Here is a 12,930-nt window from a genome sequence, read left to right as displayed (position 1 = left end):
ATTTTGCTCTTCACCCAATTTCAACCCAAGGACATAATATAAAAGATGTTCCAGCAGGGGAACTCCAACACCAGGGGCTGTTGCTTTGGGACTTTCTTTCTCCTTCTTTTCTCCTCTTCTGGCTCTAATCTACACTATGCCAGGGGCACTGGGCCACCCAATCTATAATCAGACATGTCTCTTTGTGACTAAATAGGAGCTAAGGGAAAGCTGATGGCTCAAGGAATGAGTCTAGAACCAAGGTTAAAAAGTTGTCACTAATTGCAACAAAACTTCTGGAATGTCCAGGCTCTTGTCCTGTGTCTGTCACTGCCCATCACCACCATTTGTCACCTCCCCTTGATGGAACCCAAAGTTTACTCAGCCTGATCTTTGGATGTTCAGGTTGGCTACGGGTGTCATCTTTGAATAAATGAACGATCCAGTTTCTGATGCCAAGTGGAGGGTTAGATAGAATAATTAGGGTCCAGATGCCAGCACAGGTCTGATGTCAGTCTGTTGGAGCTGAATAAAACGGTGGGTAGGTGCCACTGCCAGAATGTCAGAATAAATAATAATAGAAATAATAGTATTTGTTAAGCGCTATGTGCCACGCTCTGTACTACGTACTGGGGTAGATACAAGATATTCAGATTGGACACAGACCCTGTCCAACATGGGGCTCAAAGTCTCAACCCCCATTTTACAAATGAGGTAACTGAGGTACAGAGAAATGAAGTGACTTGCCCAAGGTCAAACAGCAGACAAGTGGGTGAGCTGGGATTAGAACACAGGTTCTTCTGACTCCCACTAGGCAACACTGCTTCTCTTTCCTGGCCAGGCCTGCTTTGTGACCTCATCCCAGGCTCCCCTGCCTTCTCCCCACTTCTGTTCTTTCCCCCTTCTCTTCCCACACTCTGTAATCCCACCTAACCACCCCCTTTCCACCCTTTGCTTTGGTACCACTGGCCTGAGTGAAGGGCAGCAGAGTGGACAGGATATCGACGTATATATTGGCAGGAGGACGGGTGGGACTCTCTATGTTTACCCACCTGAACATACGGTTTGCGGCATGGGGGGTGGGTACATGTGACTGGTCTGTGGATGCAGTATGGGTGTGAATCCTGAATAGAATGTATGTACTAGTCTCTAGCTCATGGTTAGACGGCATAAGAGCCTGAGCAGCGGGGATCAGTGGAAAGAGCACGGGCTTTGGAGTCAGAGGTCATGAGTTCGAATCCCAGCTCTGCCACTTGTCAGCTGTGTGACTGTGGGCAAATCACTTAACTTCTCCATGCCTCAGTTACCCCATCTGTAAAATGGGGGTTAAGACTGTGAGCCCCACGTGGGACAGCCTGATTCCCCTGTGCCTACCCCAGCACTTAGAACAGTGCTCTGCACATAGTAAGTGCTTAACAAATACCAACCTTAACTTGCTAGCCCACCTGACATTCCGTTCAGAACATAACACCAGGCTCTACTAGTCTTGAAGTCAGATTTTTTAAAAAAATCTACCAATCTTCCATCTTTTACTAGTCCACATTTCCACCCTTATCAATCCCAGTGGATCAATCAATCAATGAATGGTATTTACTGAGTGCTTACTATGTGCAGAGCATTGTACTAAGTGCTTGGGAGAGTACAATATGACAGAAGCAGTCAATCAAATTTATTGAGCATTTACTGTTTGCAAAGCACTGTACTAAGTGCTTAGGAGAGTACAAAATAACAATATAGCAGACATGTTCCTTGATGAGTTTGGCACCCAAGAAAAAAAATCAATCAGTCAATGGTATTTATTTGGCATTTACCATTACAGAGTACTGCTCTAAGCCCTTGGCAAAGTATACTGCAATAGACTTGGCAAACAAGTTCCCTATTCTCAAGGAGCTTACAGTCTAGAGAAAGAGAAAGACAACAAAATGAATTACAAATAGGGAAAATGGAAGGGTTTAAGGTTATGAACATAAGTGCTGTGGGGCTGAATATCAAGTGCTTTAAAGGTTACAGATCAAAGTGTGTTGGCGATGTAGAAGGGGAGTAGATGAAATTAGGGTTTAGGCAAGGAGGGTCTCTTTGGAGAAACTGTGATTTTAGGAGGGCTTTCAATGTGAGGAGAGTGGCCATCTGTCAAATACGAAGGGGGGAGGGAGTTGCAGGGCAGAGGAAGGATGTGGAAAAGATATAAGTGGCAAGACAGAGGAAGTCGAGGTATAGTAAGTGCTTAGTACAGCAGCTGGCACAAAGTAAATACCATTAACAAATACCATTTAAAAAAATTGAAACTGGCTGGGAGGAAAAGCACCCACGGAAAATATCCAGCCACAGAAAACACAGAGAAAGTTCAAAATAACAGTTTCCAAGAGTGAGAAATTTCAAAGCAATTCAAATGTCAAAAATTTTTCTACGGTAACTGTTTGCCTGAGGCTTCATAGTGTTCCCATATTTTTCCCAGGGGATTACGAGGATTAAAGTGGCTGGCATTGGTCTACTTGTTGGGACTGACTGAAGGGAAGTTGTGATTTTTCTTCATCGTACTGACTGTGAAAACATAGCCTAAGAGTGCAAAATTGAATCCCTTTTAAAGATGTCTAGCAAAATTCCTCTCTGACAAGCTCTCCGGCCCTGAAAGGAGAAGAGGGTGGGAAATGTTGCAAATGGTAGGAAAGAGAAAATTGTGACAAATGACATATGAATTTGGGTAGGTGTTAGAAGCTGGGAAGCAGCATGGCCTACTGGATAAATCAGAGGCCCGGAAGCCAGAGGACTTGGGTTCTAATCCCAAACTCTGCTAATTGCCTGCTGTATGACCTTGGGCAAGTCACTTAACTTGTCTGTGCCTTAGTTTTCTCAACTGCAAAATGCCTGTTCGCCCTCCTACTTAGACTGTGAGTCCCATGTGGGACAGTGACTGAATGTGTATATATCTCAGTGCTTAGAACTGTGTTAGACACATAATAAGCACTTAACAAATGTCATAAAACAAAAACAAAAATTCATCAGAGAAGCAGCGTGGCTCAGTGGAAAGAGCAGGGGCTTTGGAGTCAGGGCTCATGAGTTCGAATCCCAGCTCTGCCACTTGTCGGCTGTGTGACTGTGGGCAAGTCACTTAACTTCTCTGTGCCTCAGTTCCCTCATCTGTAAAATGGGGATTAAGACTGTGAGCCCCACGTGGGACAACCTGATTCCCCTATGTCTACTCCAGCGCTTAGAACAGTGCTCGGCACATAGTAAGCGCTTAACAAATACCAACATTATTATTATTATTATTATTACCTATTGCTAGCCGATGAGGGTAGAAGGTGGAAGGGGAGGAGATGACATCTGTTGAAAGGGGATGTGCCTACCAACTCTCTTATATTGTGCTCTCCCAAACACTGAGTACAGTGCTCTGCCCACAGAAAGCACTCAATAAATATGATTGATTAATTGGTGTCTCCTTTTCTCTTCAAATATGTCCACTGTCAGTTCTTTGTCTCTTCCAGGGATGTGGAAGACCACTATTCCCATCCCATCAGCCCTGGGGAGAGCACAAGAATTGGGAAAGGATAAACTCTTGTCCTAGAATTTTATGCTATCTTTTATGTCATTTTTGTATTTATTGTTTCATTTCCTCCCCTCCCTTACTCTTTAGCTGTGAGCCCTTTTGAGTGCCATGGACCATGTCTAATCCTCATCTGTTTATTTCTTCCCAATGGTTTACTGCCATACTTCACACACAACCTAAGCTTGCTTAGTACTACAACTATTTCTACTGAAGAGTTGTGATGGCAATTCCCTTGAGGCAGAGCCTGTCTTTAATTTCTGGTTTAGTGCAATGCCATTCACACAATAAATCCCATGAACTGACTGATCCTCTTTCCCTCCTTCTTCTCTCTAGTTGACAGGAGATACTTAGGATTCAGGAAGCTACCTGGTCATCTTGACTAACCAATTAGCCATCTTGATTGGAAAGGAGGAGTCTTTCCAGTTTTACTACTATACTTATTTTTTTCTCTCCTGAATGAATTTGACATACAACATATTTAAGGTGTAAGAGTATTAATAACACTCATAAACAAAGGCATATATAATGTGACATGCTTAACTGCTTTTATTAATCAACCAGTATTTGTCAACTTGATTGAATTAGTTTTCTATTACACTTAATATTGCATTTCATCAAGCTGGCCTGGAATGAAAGTGGAATGCTAATATGGAATGCGATTCTCCCCATGTGTAACAGAAATTCCTTACCATTAGCTTTAAGGCACTCGATGATGATGATAATAATAATAATAATAACAATTGTGTTATTTGCTAAGTGCTTAGTATGTGCCAGGCACTGTTCTAAATGCTGGGGTAGACACAAGCTACTCAGGTTTGACAAAGTCCCTGTCCCATACGAGACTCACAGTCTTAATCTCCATTTTACAGACGAAGTAACTGAGGCACAGAGAAGTTCAATGACTGGCTCAAGGTCACACAGCAGACCTCCCCACACCAGTACTGAATCGGGCAGCATTTTGTGTCAGCCAGAATAATCTTTTTTGGCCAAGTACTACCTGTCAAACCCCCACTCCATCATGAAGAAGTTTTCCTTCATCCTTGATCTGTTCCTGAAACTTGGCTCTCCACAGACTACACACTCTCCCCTGCTGCTCTGTCCAGAGGGAGGGGCCTCATCTTCTCCCACTCCCCCAGACTCACTGGGAAAGGAGGAGGTGTTGGCTTCCTTCTCACTCCTCAATGCTGCTTTCGCACCATTCCACCTCCCCCATCCCTCTCTTTCCCTCCTTCAAAGCCCATATCATCTGCCTCTACCACCCACTCTGGATATTAGTCACAGTCACCTACCCCCCAGGTCCCACCTCCAACCTGTTGAACTATTTTGATCCCTTTCTGACATTCCTTCTCTCTTTCTCCATCTCTACATTGATCCCTGGAGACTTCAAAATCCACATAGATGTTCCCGATGACCCTTCTGCTGCCCACTTTCTATAATTTCTCAACTCCACTGACCTCCTGCTCCACCCCAGCTCTGCCACTTGCCAACTTGAACACACACTTGATCTCATCATTTCTAACCACTGCACAATTTCTACCCTCACCAACTCTGAAATTCCTCCATTTGATCACAACCTCTTCACCTGCCTTCTCTCCCAAACACCTCCTCCCTTCAAATCTGTGCTGTTCCCCACCAGAGACCTCCGATCTTTTGACCCCATCCACTTTTCCCAAGTCATCATGCCCAGCTTCCATGTCCAAACTGCCTTCCCTTGGTGACAACATTGACATCCTCAACAACACCCTCTCTACTGAACTCAACTCACTCTCTCCCCTATTCTTTCGTCAGTCTCATACCACTGAAGACCACCCTTTTCTGCTGGAAACATTATTCAATTTAGACTTTACTGACACTGTCCTGGTTCTCCTCCTGTCTCTCTGGCTAATCATCCTCAGTCTCTTTCACAGGATCCTCCTCTACCTCCTATCCTCTAACTGTGGAAGTCTTTTAAGGCTCAGTTCTGGCTCCCCTTCTATGCTCCATCTATACCCACTGCCTTAGAGAACTCATTCACTCCCATTGCTTCAACTACCATATTTACGTGGATGGTTCCTAAATCTACATTTCCAGCCCTGATCTCTCCCCTTCTCTTCAGTCTCATATTTCCTTCTGCCTTCAGTCTTGTACCACCAAGCCACAGCCTTAGTTAACCTCCACAGCCTGATTTCATCGCTCCTGTGTATGAGCCACAGAGGACTGCTGGTGGAAATTTAGACATCTGGCCGATTTCATCCACTTCAAGTTTATCCTTGCATGCTTAAACTCTGCCCTCTCCTCTACCCAGCAAAGTTATTTCTCTATCCTTACTGACACCCTTGCCCATTGTCCTCACCAGCTGTTCCAGATGTTTGACTCCCTCTTCAAACCCCCATCCATCTGCCTCCCCATCTCTTGCCACCTGGCCACCTATTCTATTGAGAAAATTGAAACAATCAGGTGAGATCTCCCTAAAATCTCCCCTGCTTCTCTCCAGTCACTCCCTCTTCCTGCCCTTTCTTCAACTTTCCCATCCATCACACAGTACCTGAAGGGAAGCTCTCCTGACTACTCTCAAAATCCACCCCCTCCACTTGTGCATCTGACCCCACCCCTTTGCGTCTTATCAAGGTACTTGCCCCCTCCCTTCTTCCCTTCCTGGCCTCCATCTTCTACTGTTCTCTCTGCAGTGAATTCTTCCCCACTGCTTTCAAACATGCCCAGATCTCCCTTTTCCTAAAATAACCCTCCCCTGGCCCCATAGCTCCCTCCAGTTCTCGTTCCATCTCTCATTCCTCTCCAAACTCCATTAACAAGTTGTCTACAACCACTGTCTCAACTCTCCTTCAATTCCCTCTTGGACTCCCTCCCATCTGGCTTCTGTACCCTTCATTCTACAGAAACCACACTCTCAAAGGTCACAAATGATCTCCTTCTTGCCAAATCAAACAGACTCTAATCCATCCTAATCCTCCTCAACCTCTCAGCTACCTTCAACACTGTGGACCACCCCTTCCTGCTGGAAACATTATCCAACTTTGGCTTTGCTGACACTGTCATCTCCTGGTTCTCCTCCTATCTCTCTGGCTGCTCATCCTCAGTCTCTTTCACAGGCTCATCCTCTCATCCAATCCTCCAACTGCAGCTTAGTTCTGGGTTCCCTTCTATTCTCCATCTGTACCCACTCCCTTGGAGAACTCATTCTCTCACATGGCTTCAACTACCACTTCTATGTGGATGATACTCAAGTCTACATTTCTCTCTCTCTCTCTCTCTCTCTGCAGTCTCACATTTCCTCCTGCCTTCAAGACATCTCATTCATTCATTCAATTGTATTATCGAGTGATAACTGTGTGTAGAGCATTGTACTAAGCACTTGGGAGAGAACAATATAACAATAAACAGACATATTCCCTGTCCACAACAAGCACAGTCTAGAGTAGGAGACATCTCTAGTTGGATGTCCCACAGTCTTCTCAAATTTAACATGCCTAAAAGAGAACTCATTATCTTCCCACCCAACCATGTCCTCCCTCCGATTTTTCCATCGCGGTAGACAGCAGCAGCATCCTTCCTGTCTCACAAGCCTCCAACCCTGATATTAGCCCTGATTAATCTCTCTCATTCAAACAAGATATTCAATCTATCTCTAAATCCTGTCAGTTCAACCTTCACAAAATCACTAAAATCTGCCCTTTCCTCTGCATCTAAACTGCTACCATGTTAATCCAATCATTCATTCTGTCCCACTTTGATTACTGTATCAGCCTCCTTGCTAACCTCCCTGCCTCCTGTCTCTCCCCACTCCAGTCCATACTACACTCTGCTGCCCAGATCATATTTCTATAAACACTTTCAGTCCATATTTCACCACTACTCAAGGATCTAAGAAGCAGCGTGGCTCAGTGGAAAGAACACGGGCTTGGGAGTCAGAGGTCATGGGTTCCAATCCAAGCTCTGCCACTTGTCAGCTGTGTGACTATGGGCAAGTCACTTCACTTCTCTGGGCCTCAGTTACCTCATCTGTAAAATGGGGATTAAGACTGTGAGCCTCACAAGGGACAACCTGATTACCCTGTATCTCCCCCAGCGCGTAGAACAGTGCTCTGCACATAGTAAGTGTTTAACAAATACCAGCATTATTATCTCCAGTGGCTGCCCATCCACCTCTGCATCAAATGGAAATTCCATACCATTGACTTTAAAGCACTCAATCACCTTGCCCCCTCCTCCCCTAACTTGCTGTTCTCCTGTTACAACTCAGCCCACACACTTCACTCCCCTAATGCCAACCTACTCACAGTACTTGGATTGCCACCAACATCTCACCCACACCCTGCCTCTGTCTGGGAATGCCTTCCTTCTCCACATTAAACAGGCAATTACTCTCTTCTCCTCCAAGAGGCTTTCCCTGACTAAGCACTCATTTCCTCTTTATCCACTCCCTTCTGTTTTGCCCCTGATATGTTCCATTTCTTCATCCCTCCCTCAGCCCTGCATCACTAATGTACATATCCACAATTTATTTGTTTATATTAATGGCTTTCTCTCCCTCTAGACTGTGAGCTTGTTATAATGTTGGTATTTATTAAGCGCTTCCTATGTGCCGAGCACTGTTCTAAGCGCTGGGGTAGACACAAGGGAATCAGGTTGTCCCACGTGGGGCTCACAGTCTTAATCCCCATTTTACAGATGAGGTAACTGAGGCACAGAGAAGTTAAGTGACTTGCCCACAGTCACACAGCTGACAAGTGGTGGAGCCGGGATTCGAACTCATGACCTCTGACTTCAAAGCCCGTGCTCCTTCCACTGAGCCACGCTGCTTCTCTTGTTGTGGGCAGGGAATGTGTCTACCAACTCTGTAACGCTGTACTCTCATGAATGTTTAGTACAGTGTTCTGCACACAGTAAGTGCTCAATAAATATGACTGATTGATAGATTGGTTGATTGGTACACAGCCAGTCCTGGGGATATTAAGATTTCAGATCATACTGTACTCCTTACAGTCTTGTAGCTTTATTCATTTCAACCACTAGATTGCTGAATCTGAGTTGGCTTAGGATGTGTTTCTAAAAAGACTTCTGCTACTTCTCTACCCCAGCCTCATAATAATAATAATAATAATAATGTTGGTATTTGTTAAGTGCTTACTATGTGCCGAGCACTGTTCTAAGCGCTGGGGTAGACATAGGGGAATCAGGTTGTCCCACGTGGGGCTCACAGTCTTAATCCCCATTTTACAGATGAGGGAACTGAGGCACAGAGAAGTTAAGTGACTTGCCCACAGTCACACAGCCGACAAGTGGCAGAGCTGGGATTTGAACTCATGAGCCCTGACTCCAAAGCCCAAGCTCTTTCCACTGAGCCAAGCTGCTTCTCCAAACCATCCTCATCCTCATCCTTGCCTCATCCTCCAAACCATATTTATTTAGTAGTTCTTGTGGAGAAATCTCAGTTTAAAGGGTTTAGTTAAATTCACCTCTATCAATACTTGACTTTTTATCCTAATGCAACTGTCTGCAGCTGACCCATAACGTGAGGGTTGAAATTCACTTCTATTTCAGGGGGAGATTAGTCTGTTGGTTATTTTCTGCATCAGTAGTCTTAGGACATCCAAGTCACCTTTGGGTGTTAAACGACAGCCCATGGACACAACAAATTCTAAGAGCAGGTCTCTATTAAGAAAGAGGGAAAATGAGTGAACTGCTGACTCAGGAGCAATCGGTGATTCTTCTTGATAAAAATATTACCCAAATCTTGACATGTTCGCCTACTCCAGGTTTCCAATTCTAACCCTAGAAGCTGTGCTCTCCTTCCAAAACAAAACTCATACACAAAAAATACCCTCAAGGCTTACTTTGACTGATGCAGTGAGAAACCAGGAGAGGAATTCTAGAATAAATAATAAATTCTAGAATAAGTAATAAATTCTAGAATAAATAATACCTAAGGGGATAACTACATTGTTTTCTTGTTGCATTCTCCCTGAACTGTCACCATGTGCTCATGTGGTGCCAAAGAAGAGCAAGGTTATTTTGGTTATTGGTTTCAAGGTTGAATTCCTTTGCCTAGAAAAGTAGTCCAATGTCTTATGAGAAGCTATTGCTGATGCATTGTTACAGCATGAAGCCTTCAAGGACAACATTTCTGAAATGTCTGTTTTATCTATTTTGCTAACTTTTTTAAAAATTGTATTTGTTAAGCTCTTATTATGTTCCTGGCTCTGCATTCACTAAGCACGGGATAGACACAAGCTAATCAGGTTGGACACAGTCCATGTCCCATATAGGGCTCTCAGTCTTATTCCCCATTTTACAGATGAGGTCACTGAGGGACAGAAAAAGTTAAATGACTTGCAGACAAGTGGAGGAGCCAGCTTGAGAACCTGGTCCTTCTGACTCCAAGATCCATGCTGTTTCCACTAGGCCATACTGCTTCTGCAACTTGCCTTCTCTCCCCACCTGTGGCAGAGTCCAGAGATCTGATAAACTCATATCTACCCAGCATTTAGAACAGAGCTTGACATATATTGAGTGCTTAACAAATACCATAAAATATATATACATTTTCACTCTCCAAGGCAGGGCTTTTTTTTAAGTTTCCCTCTTGAAGCCAGTTGTGGACCTAATGCCCATTACTCTTCAACCAGCTAAAAGCTCTAACTTTCCCACTTGCTTGGTACCCATTTTAGAACTCTCAGCTATGAAATGATCCAAGTCCCTCTTTAATCAACTGATGTTTTGGGCCTGTATCATATCCCAAAGAAACCATTCTGTATGTTTACCTCCTCTAGGTGAAGAAGCGTTACATTTGTTTTTAACCTGCCACCTTCCAGGACTATTGGCTGCTGTTCTGGTGGCGTGGGTTTCTTGAACTTTCATTTAGCATCAGACCATGTTTGTGAGGAAAGTAGGGATGACTATTATTCCCAATAAACAGTGAAGAAACTGAGGCCCAGGGAGGCTAAATCCCTTACCCAAGCTTACATCCATATCATGTTGACAGAGAATTCAAACCGAGTACCCACTGTACCAGTTCTGGACTCTTTCCATTTAATTTTGCAGCACTGTGTCACTTGCTTGTAATAGGAGTTGAATTCATCCACAGATGGGATTTCTGCCTGGCTTCCACAAAATTCTAAGAACTTCATTGTGATATTTCATTTATACAGCAAATGCAAACTGACATCTGAGAAGCAGATGTCATAGGAGAAGCAGCATGGCCTAGCAGATAGAACACGGGCCTAGGAGTCAAAGGACATGACTTCTAATCCCTGCTCTGCCACATGTCTGCAGTGTGACTTTCAGCAAGTCACTAAACTCCTCTATGCCTCAGTTACCTCACCTGAAAAATGGGGATTAAGACTATGAGCCCCACTTGTGTCCAACCTGATTGTTTTTATCTACCCAGTGCTCATTACAGTGCCCAGGACATAGTAACTGCTTAACGAAGAAAAGCTGAACAACAAAAGCATCACCATGATAACTTGGGAGCCTGTAAGGTTTAATGATTTGCTCAGTGGTGCTTCAGTGTTATCGCAATTTTGCATGCTACAGTTGGAACTGATGGGCATATGGAGTTTGCTGGAGTGAAACCCATATTTATTCTTTATAAGGCTTGCAACTGACACCTCTTTGCTCAAGAAGTTCACACCCAAGAAAACTTGTTTCCAGGGAATTCCAAAAGATTGTGCTTTTGATGTGGAGACATTATTTTACTCTGCCCCCCAAAGCCATCTGCATGATTCACAAATCATCCTTTCCAAGTTCATTAATTATTGAACTATTTGGACAGATTTTTGAATTTATCATCTTCAGATACCCTCCAGTTTACAAAGGAGAAGCAGCGTGTCTTAGTGGAAAGAGCCTGGGCTTGGGAGTCAGAGGTCATGGGTTCTAATCACAGCTCCGCCACTTGTCAGCTGTGTGACTTTGGGCAAATCCCTTAGCTTCTCTGTGCTTCAGTTACCTCAAATTTAAAATGGGGATTAAGACTGTGAGCCCCACATGGGACGACCTGCTTACCTGGTATCTATTCTAGTGCTTAGAACAGTCCTTGGCACATAGTAAGCGCTTAACAAATACCATAATTATTATTAATTATTAAAGAGGTGGCATGGAGGATTGAACAGTTCCACTGAATTGAATTTCTCGGCAACAGTTGAATTGGAACTAGAATGAATAGTGGCCTCATTTTCATTTCATATGGTACCAATCAAGACCCTTCCTGTTACATCCAAACCCAATAGTAAATTCTACTAAATAAAAGTATTTTTTTCAGGTTAAAATGTATCAAAAGCATTTCAAATTAATACCAAATATGCCTCTGGGCATAAATGTAAATTGCTGATAAGAGGCCATCTGCGAAAACTAAAGTTAATTTTAATTTTTTCCAACCAATTTTTTCTGGTATCCCATGAAATTAGGCAAGGCTGCCTCTTAAAAGCTTGTGGAACAAAGTGATAGGTGCATTTTTTTGTTGTTTTTTAATGATATTTGCTACCCACTTACTATGTGTCAAGCACTGTTCTAACTGCTGGTTAGATACAAGTTAATCGAGCCAGATACAGTCCTTGTCCCACATGGGACTCACAATTGAAGTAGGAGGGAGAACAGGTATTTTTTAAAAATTGTATTTATTGAGTCCTTACTGTGTGCAAAGCACTGTTTTATGCATTTGGGAGAGTCCAAAATGACATCAGAAACACTCCCTGCCAGTGAGTTACAGTTGAGAGGGGGAGACAGATATTAATATAAATAAATAAACTACAGTTATATACAGATCTATACATACGTACTGTGGGGAAGGAAGGAAGGATGAATGAAAGATCAAGTATGACCAGTGCAGAAGGGAGTGGGAGAAGAGCTTGGGAGAAGAGTTGAGAAGCAGCATGGCTCAGTGGAAAGAGCCCAGGCTTGGGAGTCAGAGGTCATGGTTTCGAATCCCGGCTCTGCCACTCGTCAACTGTGTGACTGTGGGCAAGTCACTTAACTTCTCTGGGCCTCAGTTCCCTCATCTGTAAAATGGGGATGAAGACTGTGAGCCTCACGTGGGACAACCTGATTACCCTGTATCTACCCCAGTGCTTAGAAGAGTGCTCTGCACATAGTAAGCGCTTAACAGATACCAACATTATTATTATTAAGAGGAGGGCTCAGTCAGGAAAGGATTTCTGGAGGAGATGTGTCTTCAATAAGGATTTGAAGAGGGGGAGAGCAATTATTCATTCATTCAATAGTATTTATTGAGCGCTTACTATGTGCAGAGCACTGTACTAAGCACTTGGAATGAACAAGTCGGCAACAGATAGAGACAGTCCCTGCCGTTTGATGGGCTTACAGTCTAATCGGGCTTACAGTCTATCAATTATCTGTCTGATATGAAGAGGGAGGGTGTTCCAGGCCAGAGATAGTATGTGGGCAAGAGG

The sequence above is a fragment of the Ornithorhynchus anatinus genome, chromosome 2, assembly GCF_004115215.2.
Source record: "Ornithorhynchus anatinus isolate Pmale09 chromosome 2, mOrnAna1.pri.v4, whole genome shotgun sequence".
Classification (NCBI taxonomy): domain Eukaryota; kingdom Metazoa; phylum Chordata; class Mammalia; order Monotremata; family Ornithorhynchidae; genus Ornithorhynchus; species Ornithorhynchus anatinus.
This window is presented reverse-complemented; position numbering follows the sequence as displayed.